Consider the following 8,511-nt stretch of genomic DNA (forward strand, 5'->3'; position numbering starts at 1 on the left):
GACATGGGGCCTCTAAAAGCTCGAGGAGAGGGTCCATTTTTAACTCTCCAGCTTCTGGTGGCCAGTAGGCCTTGACATCTGGGCTTGTAACTGTACCTTTCCAACCTCTGTCCAACTTCACATGGTCTTCTCCTCTCTGGGTCTCCATGTCTTCACATAAAGTCGCCAGTCACTGGATTTAGGGCCCACCCTCACCCAGCATGTGGCAGAATAGTGTCCCTCCCCAAAAAAACATGTCCAAGTCCTGACCCCAGAGACCTGGGAATGTGACCTTATTTGAAAACAGGGTCTTTGCAGATCTAATTAAGTTACGAACTCCAATGATGGATATCCATAAAGAGGCAAAAGAGGCAGATTTGAGACGCACAGATGCTGACTCTTCCAGTGACCATGTGAGCACAGAAGCAGATGTTGGAGTGATACAGCATAAGCCAGGAAACACCGGGAGCCCCAGGAGCTTGAAGAAACTGCGAGTGTTAGTCGCTCAGTCATGTCCAACTCTTTGTGGCCCCATGGACTGTAGCCTGCCAGGCTCCCCTGTCCCTGGAATTCTCCAGACAAGAATACTGGAGTGGGTCGCCGTGCCCTTCTTGAGGGGATCTTCCCAACCCAGGGATCGAACCTGGGTGTCCTGCATTGCAGACAGATTCTTTACCATCTTGAGCCACCAGGGTGAAAATGGAAGAAGCAGGAAAAGTTCGAGGATTAATCTTATTTATGTCAGCTTGACTGGGCCACAGCTTTGTGTTCCAACACAATTCTAAGTATTTCTCTGAGGATGTCTTTGGATGAAAGTAACATGTAAATTTGTGGACTGAGTATGCAGATTGCCTTCTGTAGTGTGGGTGGGCCTCATCTAATCTGTCAACGGCCTGAATAGAACAAAAAGGCCAACCTCTTCTGAGTAAGAGAGAGTTCTTCCTGCTCAGTGGCCTTGGAACTGGGACAACAGTTTTCCAGTGAACCTGGAGGAAGTGACTTGGTGCCTGTGGTGACCAGACCATAGCAGGTTGGTAGCTTCCATTTCCTGTCCTGGGACAGTCACTCCTGGACCCCAGAATTTCCCTGTAAGGCCTCTGACCACAGGGAGACCCTCAGGGTCTGGGCAGCCCCATGGAAAGGCTGCATGGAGAGAAAGATGTCCGTCCAGCCCCCAAAACTCCAGCCACACCAGCCCAGGACCAAGAAGCAGGAGATGATTCTAGACTCTAGGTCTACCTGCCCTGTGATTGCAGCTATGTGACACCAAGGGCAAGAAGCGCCTGCTGAGCCCAACTGCCTGGAGCCAGGAGCCCTCATAACAAATTGTTTTAAGCTGTTAACCTTGGGGCTGATTTTGTAACCAAGCAGGGGCCCTCTGGGGAGAGGCCTTCCCCTTTATCCTCTGCTTTAGCTCCTCTCTGAAGTACCTGTTGAATAGATAACAATATCTGATGCACATTTCCTGAGTTGTTTTGTAGACATGAAAACCCTCCACCAAATGGAAGATGTAACTACTTGATGACCATGAGCACACAGCCCTAGGCTTCCTGGATTAACTTCTGTGATACCACCCTGATTACCTCACCAGCAACCGATCAGAGGATTTTGCACAAGCTGATCACAGACCCTGCGACCTGCCTCCTGGCTTTGTAAAAGGCTTTGCCAAAAACCCTTCAGAGAATTTGGGGCTTTTTAAGGCCCAAGCCACCTGTCTCCTTGCTTGGCCCTGCCATAAACCTTTCTCTGCTTTAAACTCCCACATTTCAGTAGGTTTGGCCTCCTCACCGTACGTTGGGCACAGGAACTTGTGCTAACAATTTGTTCCACGGCGATAGCAGGAGCAAGTAAGTGGCTTGGTGAGAACTTGAAGTCTTCCCCACTGGGGAGATGCTTTAGGCAGGGACAACCCCACTGGGAGGCTTGGCTCATGGATGGCCTCTCTGATGGACACCCCGTCCTCTGCTGGAGGAAGTCCCGGCCAGGGTGCCTTTGTGCAGTGCATGAACTGTGGCACTGTAACGTGGCAGCCCCGAGTGGGGGCCTCACCACACACAGAAGGAAGTGGGAACTGTCTCCACCAGTGTCCCCACCACTCCCCCACTGCGTCCATCACTCACTCATCACAGGGCCCCTCCCTCATCCTGGCCTGTTTTGGCTGCCAGGGAGCTTAGCCAAACATGGAGCCAGGGGAAGGTGCCAGTAGAGGCAGGCCTGGGTGCCAGGAGAGGGAGGAGGAGGTGTAGGGAAGGTGCCAGCAAGGCCACGGGGCCCGTGGGCCAGGACTTGACCCCTCCTCTCGGGCACAGGTCTGTAGTCTCTGCTTGTCCCGGCCTTGTCTAGCCCAAGGTGAGCCCTTTTGAAGTCTGTTGCTGGGGACAATTAACAGGCGCCCCGATCCAGAACCCAGCAGCACTCCCCCGCCCCGCACCCTCTCCTGAAGGGGAGTGTGCCTCCTGCTGCCCTCTTCCTGGCCTCGCTGGCCCCTGGTGTCGCAATCCAGTCTGTTGTCTGGGCCTGAGAAGATGGTGCTGGCGCCTCTCTCCGCCCCTCCAGATCCCGACCCCGCTCCCCACCCTCTGCAGACATCCCAGGGTGGCCTTGCCTTGGGCGGTCCTCATCTTGGAGGGTGACCCCTAGGCTGCCCTCTGTGGGCACCGCCTGCTCTACCAAGCCCCTGCCAGTGGGGAGCTGAAGGGAGAACAACAGCTTTGAGCACAGGTGAGAAGAGCCTCGTCCTCACTCTGACTCCAGAAAACCCTCAAGAGATGTGGAGTAAGGGGCCTCCACCAGGAGACGGTTGTCTGCATTCCACATCCTCAGGCCCGATGGGGGTTTGCAGGGCAGAAAGAGGAAACCTGCCCCCTCGTCCCTCCTCACCGGACGCCAACGCCTCATGGTTCACATCAGGGCCTCGCGTGACCTTGCCGGCCTCATCTGCCTGCCTGCTGTGGCAGCGGGGACCTGGGGCAGGAGACCCAGCCTCCCCAGAGTCTTACATCCTTCCGTGTAGTGACGACAGCAGAGTGTAACTAATGCCCACCGCTCGGCGACAGAGGCTGTCCCCTGACCAGACCCCAGGCAGGTTCCTCTGAGCACATTTTCGACGAGGCCTCATTCCTGGGCATGCGCTCAGGGGCCAATTCCAGCAAGAAGTCTGCTTAGTCAGCTCAGCCAGCTTCCCCCACCTTGGTATCTGACCCCCTCAATATACAACCCAACCAACTCCTCCTCCCTCCCCTTCCCGGAGGAGGTCTCTGACGCCCTGGGCTGCCTCCAGCAGGAGGCCCGTTGGCCAGAGTCCCCTCCTCTCCCCCTTGTCCCCTCCCATGACTTTTCTACCCAGTGACCCCACCTGGCCCTCAGCTGTGACCCTCCCTTCCTGACGCTGTTTTCCAGGCTGAACCCATTCTCTCTCCCTCTGCAAATCCCTCCCCATATCCACTGTCTGGAGGGGCACCCCCCACAACCTTAGCACGTGTGATGAGTCATGCTTTCCTTGGTGACCAACCATGGTTCCCTTTGGAGGAAAGGGAGTCAGAGTCCCTGGTGCCTCGAGCTGGAGGCAGCAGCCTCTCTCCCCACCTTCCTGGGAAACTCTGACTTCTGAGAGGGAGACTTCTGTGCTCGGGACACCAGAGCAGCTGCTGGGGGCCCCTCAGGAGACCTCCAAGAGGACCCATATGAGCCCACCTGGCCCGGGAATATGTATTCACGTAGGGTGGTGGGGAGTAGATTCCACTCCTGGGGAGCCCCTTCCTTGCAGCCCGACCTCGAGGAGGGCAGCAGAGCCAGACCGAGGGCAGCCAGCCTCCAAAGAAGCCACAGTGGAGAAGCCCGAGGGCTGGGGCGATGTGGGCGTGGCACTGGATGCCAGAGCTGCAGGACCAGACCAGACAGGACTGGATAGGAGGTCTGCTGGGCAGAGCAGGGGAGGAGAGCTAGTGGTCTCCAGGCCAGCACCCTCAGGATGGAGGGCGACGGCAGGCGGCAGTTTTGATTACCAACACCTGTGAGGGGCAGTGCTGTGGCACCTGGGAGGTGGAGACCGCACGCTACTTGACAGCCTACAGTGCACAGGACCCCCCTCAGACCCCCAAGTTCATGTGGAGGTCAGGAACCCCTGCCATTGCCATGTGCTCTTCATACAGGCAACCATGACACCAGGACATTCGTGTGGTCAGCGCCCCCACCCTGGGCACAGCTAGGCAAAGGCGCCCTCGCTCTGCAGTCACCCTGCTCCCACATCTCGGAAGCCTCGCAGAGCCCAGGGCCTTGTAGTCCCTCCCAGAGTCCCCGGCACTGCTGAAGCAGGGTTTCTGTCCCTCCTGGGGACCTGCCTCCTCCCTGACAGAGGGCATCTGGGGAGATGCTCCTGTGGTCACTGGGGTCTCCCCTCACCCTCTGCGCCTGCACAGTTGCTCGGGGCTCCAGGAGGGGGCAGGCTCCTTCTGAGGGTACCCCTCCCCCTCCCGCAGAATTCCAGCCTGCCCGCCAGCTCCCCACCAAGCAGAGCGCTGGGCGGCGCCACCTCCCGCTGGCTCTTTCCGAGACCGCTGCGGCAGCCTGCTCACACTTCCCACTTGAACGGCTGTTCTGGGAGGCGGCGCAATCCGAGATCATCTTGCATCAGCCGCCAGCCTCAGCATGAGGGGGAGGGGCGGGGAGCGTGCCCCTGGATTCACTGATGCCAGGAGACCAATGTGTCCCTGGGGGCTTCTTTCTCAACAGAACATGCTCCATCTTTTCTGCCCGGTCCAGCCCTTGTGTAACCAGAGACCAGGCTGCGATGGGCCAGCGCTGCAGCTTGGAGCGGCTCCCAGGTGCCCACCTCCACCTGGCTCTGAGTCACCTCCCTGCACAGAAGGGCAGGGCAGGGCAGGGCAGGGCCGGGAGGATCCGGGAGCCAAGCCTGGTGTCTACAACTTGGTCTGATGCAATGGGGTCTTGGAGAAGGCAACTGTGTTAGAGCGCGGATGTGCAAACCAGGACGCAGGCACCACAGGAATGAAGAAGAGACCTCTCCTGGGGAGCAGTTCTGATCAACCCCTGAAAGGCATGAGGGGAGGGCAATGCTTGGCAGTGCCTGGAGATACTTTTGGTTGTCACAGCTTGGCGGGGCGGGGGGGGAGGGGCGGGGGGAGTTGTTACTGGCATCTAGTGGGTGCAGCTCAGAGATGCTGCTCAGCAGCCTCCATCTCAGGCCTACCTGGATGACAGCGATCCATTCATTCCCCCTTCCCTCTGTCTCTCTCTGGGGCCTTTACACCTATAGGGCCCCTTTGTGATGCCAGCTGCAGGCAGGCCCTAGGGAGCACTTGTGTTTAGACCAGGGCTCGTGTCACCCTATTCTAGGGGTTCTCTGATGCGGTGGCCTTATGTGGGTTACTTCGTTCTCAGGGATGGTCTGTATACCGGCCAGGAGTTGAAATCTTATGTCTCCAGGAGCTGGAGACGAAAGAGAAAGGAGTTGACTGGGTGGGTGAAGGTGATGGTTACATGCCCAGGTAGCTGCTGGGCTCACCAGCCAATTCAGTCCCTGGGGAAGGAGACTCTGACTTTGCTAGATCCTTGGGTGGGTGTTTTTTTTTTTTTTTTAAGAAAAACAATTAGAAATTTTATTATTTTTTAATGTGAAGTTTACTGATTTTTTAAAATCACAAATAAGGCTTTTCATTATTTAGCTTCTTACAGTACTCACATAACAGAAACTGACAAATCCATGCTGCTGTTTAGTCGCTAAGTCAAGTCCGATTCTTTGCTACCCCATGGACTGTAGTCACCGGGCCCAGGAGAAAGGAGCAAGAGACTGACCCAGACTTGCCTGTGAGTGTCCAGGAGTCTCTGGTGGAGGCGTGGGTCGGGGTCACTGAGTGCAGCAGTGCATGCACCAGACAATTTGAGGGAGGCGCCATTATCTTCATACCTCCACCATAGTTTGGTCTCAGGTCAAACAACAGGGAGGGAACACGGTCCCACCCATCAACAGAAAATTGGATTAAAGATCTACTGAGAATGTCCCCGCCCATCAGAACAAGACCCCACTGTTTCTCCCACAGTCAGTCTCTCCCATCAGGAAGCTTCCATAAGCCTCTTATCCTTCTCCATCAGAGGGCAGACAGAATGAAAACCACAATCACAGAAAACTAATCAAACTGATCACATGGCCCATAGCCTTGTCTAGCTCAATGAAACTATGAGCCGTGCCTTGTAGGGCCACCCAAGACAGAGGGGTCATGGTGGAGAGTTCTGACAAAATGTGGTCCACTGGAGAAGGGAATGGCAAACCACTTCAGTATTCTTGCCTTGAGAACCCCATGAACAACAGTATGAAAAGGCAAAAAGATAGGACACTGAAAGATGAACTCCCCAGGTCGGAAGGTGCCCAATATGCTACTGTAGAAGAGTGGAGAAATAACTCCAGAAAGAATGAAGAGGCGGAATCAAAGCAAAAACAACTCCCAGTTGTGGATGTGACTGGTGATGGAAGTAAAGTCCAATGCTGTAATATTGCATAGGAACCTGGAATGTTAGGTCCATGAATCAAGGTAAATTGGAAGTGGTCAAACAGGAGATGGCAAGAGCGAACATTGACATTTTAGGTATCAGTGAACTGAAATGGACTGGAATGGGTGAATTTAATTCAGATGACCATTGCATTTACTACTGTGGGCAAAAATCCCTTAGAAGAAATGGAGTAGCCCTCATAGACAACAAAAAGTCCAAAATGCAGTTGCTGCTAAGTCGCATCAGTCGTGTCTGACGCTGTGCGACCCCATAGACAGAAGCCCACCAGGTCCCCCATCCCTGGAATTCTCCAGGCAAGAACACTGGAGTGGGTTGCCATTTCCTTCTCCAATGCATGAAAGTGAAAAGTGAAAGGGAAGTCGTTCAGTCGTGTCCGACTCTTTGCGACCCCATGGACTGCAGCCTACCAGGCTCCTCCATCCATGGGATTTTCCAGGCAAAAGTACTGGAGTGGGGTGCCATTACCTTCTCTGATACTTGGGTGCAATCTCAAAAATGACAGAATGATCTCTGTTCATTTCCAAACCATTCAATATCACAGTAATCCAAGTCTATGCCCCAACCAGTAATGCTGAAGAAGCTGAAGTTGAATGGTTCTGTGAAGACCTACAAGACCTTCTAGAACTAACACCCCAAAAATGGTGCTTTTGGGCGTTGGATGGATGGATGTCCTTTCATTATAAGGGACTGGAATGCTAAAGTAGGAAGTCAAAAAATACCTGGAGAACAGGCAAATTTTGCCTTGGAGTACAGAATGAAGCAGGGCAAAGGCTAATAGAGTTTTGCCAAGAGAAGTCACTGGTCACAGCAAACACCCTCTTCCAACAACACAAGAGAAAACTCTACACACGGACATCACTAGATGGTAAATACAAAAATCAGATTGATTATATTTTTTGGAGCCCAAAATGGAGAAGCTCTACACAGTAAGCAAAAACAAGACCAGGAGCTAACTGGGGCTCAGATCATGAGCTCCTTGTTGTCAAATTCACACTTAAGTTGAAGAAAGTAGGGAAAACCACTAGACGATTCAGGTATGACCTAAATCAAATCCCTTATGATTAATCAGTGGAAGTGACAAATAGATTCAAGGGATTAGATCTGATAGACAGAGTGCCTGAAGAACTATGGACAGAGGTTCATGACATTGTATAGGAGGCAGTGATCAAGACCATTCCCCCAAAAAAGAAATGTGAAAAGGCAAAATGGTTGTCTGAGGAGGCCTCACAAATAGCTGAGAAAAGAAGAGAAGCTAAAGGCAAAGGAGAAAAGGAAAGATATACCCATTTGAATGCAGAGTTCCGAAGAATAGCAGAGTTGAGAGTTGGACTATAAAGAAAGCTGAGTGCCAAAGAATTGATGCTTTTGAACTGTGGTATTGGAGAAGACTCTTGAAAGTCCCTTGAACTGCAAGGAGATCAAACCAGTCAATCCTAAAGGAAATCAGTCCTGAATATTCATTGGAATGACTGATGCTGAAGCTGAAACTCCAATACTTTGGCCATCTGATGCAAAGAGCTGACACATTGGAAAAGATCCTGATGCTGGGAAAGATCGAAGGCAGGAGGAGAAGGGGACAACAGAAGATGAGATGGTTGAATGGCATCACCAGCTTGATGGACATGAATTTGAGCAAGCGGTGGGAGTTGGTGATGGACAGGGAAGCCTGGTGTGCTCGCGAAGAGTCAGACTTGACTGAGCAACTGAACTGAACTGAAAGAATAACAAGGAGAGATAAGAAAGCCTCCCTCAGTGGTCAGTGCAAAGAAATTGAGGAAAACAACAGAATGGGAAAGACTAGAGATCTCTTCAAGAAAATTAGAGATACCAAGGGAACATTACATGCAAAGATGGGCACAATAAAGGACAGAAATGGAATGGACCTAACAGAAGCAGATGATATTAAGAAGAGATGACAAGAATACACAGAAGAACAGTATAAAAAAGATCTTCATGACACAGATAACCACAATGGTGTGGTCACTCACCTAGAGCCAAACATCC

Source organism: Bos indicus, chromosome 18, assembly GCF_029378745.1.
Source record: "Bos indicus isolate NIAB-ARS_2022 breed Sahiwal x Tharparkar chromosome 18, NIAB-ARS_B.indTharparkar_mat_pri_1.0, whole genome shotgun sequence".
NCBI classification, from domain to species: domain Eukaryota; kingdom Metazoa; phylum Chordata; class Mammalia; order Artiodactyla; family Bovidae; genus Bos; species Bos indicus.